A 3,230-nucleotide genomic window follows, 5' to 3' on the forward strand; every position below is an offset into this window, starting at 1 on the left:
TGCCCGCCTCGGTCTCCCAAAGTGCTGGGATTATAGGCGTGAGCCACCGTGCCTGGCCTGAAACAGGATGAGCTCTAAACGGCTCTTCATAAGTTAATTAATTTGAAAGTCCAAATGACTGAAAGAGACTTAAATGTTTTTAGTGCCTGAATATGTTTTCAACAAATAGAAATGTGAACTCATTCTCCAGAACCTCACGACTAGCCATAAGTATTTCCTCTTACATAATATACAGGTATAGAAAATATATGTCATATATGTATATGTATGTGTATAAATTTTTTTCCAAACAGACCAGTTTTATGTCCACAGAAAATATATTATAAAAGGTAACAAATAGTATCCTTTATGATTCCCACAAGTAAGTCATGGTGAAAAATCTTAGCAGTTATGGTACACCATTGGTACTTTGGTCCTCGCTTTGATGTTGTAGAAATTTAGATGGGCCTAAATCTATGGAATTCAGCATGGATTGAGATAAACACTTGATCTGCACCATAACCCTTCTGATACGGTTTGGCTGTGTCCCCATACAAATCTCATCTTGAATTGTAGCTCCCATAATTCCCACGTGTGATGGGAGGGGTGACCCAGTGGAGGATAGTTGAATCATGGGGGTGGGTCTCTCCCGTGCTGTTCTCATGGTAGTAAGTCTCATCAGATCTGATGGTTTTATAAATGGGAGTTCCCCTGCACACGCTGTCTTGCATGCTGCAGTATCAAAGATGTGACTTTGCTCCTTTTTTGCCTTCCACCATGATTGTGGAGCCTCCCTAGCCATGTGGTGGAACCATGAATTAAACCCCTTTCCTTGATAAATTACCCAGACTCGGGTGTGCCTTTATTGGCAGTGTGAGAACAGACTAATACACCTTCTTAACTCTTACATTCTCTAACAAACCATTATCCTCAGTTAACATCAGTTAACGAGTATGCAGAGTTCATGAACCCTTAGCCAGCAGGAGTCTTCCCATTGTACAAATCGCTTTTCCATTTCTTATTATTTACAATTACATAGCACTTTTCACATTTGACTAATTCACATGTTGTCATCTTCTTTCAAAACCTTCTTTTTAATTGAATAAATGTCAAAATCTGTTTAATATTTCCTCAGTACTTAAAAAAACTTCCACTTTTCTGTCCATCATAATTACTTAATTACTTCTCTCTTTTCACCAGCATTTTTGAAGACCCGTTATTTTACACCTATTTGACTTGACAGGGTTTATGATGTTATATTTTATTAATTATGTTTATTAAGAAAAAATTCTCAACTTTATACATGAATATAAGAATCAGGCCATAGAAATAAACAGAATGGCATACAAGACTTAAGATCACAGCTCATAACCCCTAATAATCTATTTAGTGGTAGGGTTGGAGTGCCATTTTTATGGAATCTTACCATGTCAGTGTTGATGAAAGTTCATAAATGAAATGTGCTGAAGTAAAAAGAACTTGTATATATGTAAATTATATGAACTCTGGTTTAACCTTCGTTCTATTTTCTAATATTGCTTTTCTTCTCTTGCTCTTATCATATAACAGTGGTGAAGCCAGAAAAGGAAGTACAATTTATAATTTGAAGGTCAACCACTTTTTGATTTGTAAATTAAATATAGATTTTCATGTGATGACTGTTTGACTCATCAAACAGTGAAAAGCCTTGGGAGAGCAATTTTACATCTGTGTTATTGAACCTACTTTTTTGTAAACACTTGAATACCCACTTGAAGTATTGTGTAATGTAGCTGTCTGCTGTGATCTTTTCTCCCTAGCTTTAGAAACAAATGACGTCCTTCACTGGTATTATTCCACCTTCTCTCAGTATCTTTTCACTGTTACCTTTTTCTTTTCTTTTTTTTTTTTTTAATAAGACCTAGGGTACATGTGCACAACATGCAGGTTTGTTACATAGATATACATGTACCATGTTGGTTTGCTGCATCCATCAACTCGTCATTTACGTTAGGTATTTATCCTAATACTATCCCTCCCCCAGCCCCGCACCCCCCGACAGGCCCCAGTGTGTGATATTCCCTGCCCTGTGTCCAAGTGTTCTCATCGTTCAGTTCCCACCTAAGAGTGAGAACATGTGGTGTTTGATTTTCTGTCTTTGAGATAGTTTGCTGAGAATGATGGTTTCTAGCTTTATCCATGTCTGTGCAAAGGACATGAATTCATCCTTTTTTATGGCTTCATAGCATTCCATGGTGTATATGTGTCACATTTTCTTAATCCAGTCTATCATTGATGAACATTTGGGTTGGTTATTGTGAATAGTGCCCCAGTAAACGTATATGTGCATGTGTCTTTATAGTAGCATGATTTATAATCCTTTGGATATATACCCACTAATGGGATCACTGGGTCAAATGGTATTTCTAGTTCTAGATCCTTCAGGAATAGCCACACTGTCTTCCACAATGGTTGAACTAGTTTACAGTCCCACCAACAGTGTAAAAGTGTTCCTATTTCTCTACATCCTCTCTAGCACCTGTTGTTTCCTGACTTTTTAATGATCGCCATTCTAACTGGCGTGAGATAGTATCTCACAGTGGTTTTGATTTGCATTTCTCTGATGAGCAGTGATGATGAGCATTTTTTCATGTGTCTGTTGGCTGCATAAATGTCTTCTTTTGAGAAGTATCTGTTCATATCCTTTGCCCACTTTTTAATGGGGTTGTTTGATTTTTTTCTTGTAAATTAGTTTGAGTTCTTTGTAGATTCTGGATATTAGCCCTTTGTCACATGGGTAGATTGCAAGAATTTTCTCCCATTCTGTAGGTTCCCTGTTCATTCAGATGATAGTTTCTTTTGCCATACAGAAGCTCTTTAGTTTAATTAGATCCCATTTGTCAATTTTCACTTTTGTTGCCATTGCTTTTGGTGTGTTAGTCATGAAGTCCTTGCCCATGCCTATGTCCTGAATGGTATTGCCTAGGTTTTCTTCTAGGGTTTTTTTTTAAATGTTGAAAATTATAAAACTTTATTGAAGGGCATAAAAGATATAAACAGACAGATATACCATGTTCATAAATACAAAGCCTTGGTATTATAAATAAGACCATTCTCCTCAAATTGATCTTATAAATTCAATGCAGTTATTTTCTTTTTTTATTATTATTATTTATTTTTATTTTTATTTTTATTTTTTGAGACGGAGTCTCACTCTGTCACCCAGGCTGGAGTGCAGTGGCCGGATCTCAGCTCACTGCAAGCTCCACCTC

At 36.6% G+C, this 3,230-nt stretch overlaps 1 protein-coding gene across 3 annotated transcripts in view; it reads left to right on the top strand.

Moving 5' to 3' along the window:
* ZRANB3 (zinc finger, RAN-binding domain containing 3) overlaps positions 1-3,230 on the top strand; it is a 338,584-nt gene that overhangs the window by 137,791 nt on the left and 197,563 nt on the right. The window lies entirely within an intron of this gene.

The sequence above is a fragment of the Mandrillus leucophaeus genome, unplaced genomic scaffold (assembly GCF_000951045.1).
Source record: "Mandrillus leucophaeus isolate KB7577 unplaced genomic scaffold, Mleu.le_1.0 Scaffold94, whole genome shotgun sequence".
In the NCBI taxonomy this organism is placed as follows: Eukaryota; Metazoa; Chordata; class Mammalia; order Primates; family Cercopithecidae; genus Mandrillus; species Mandrillus leucophaeus.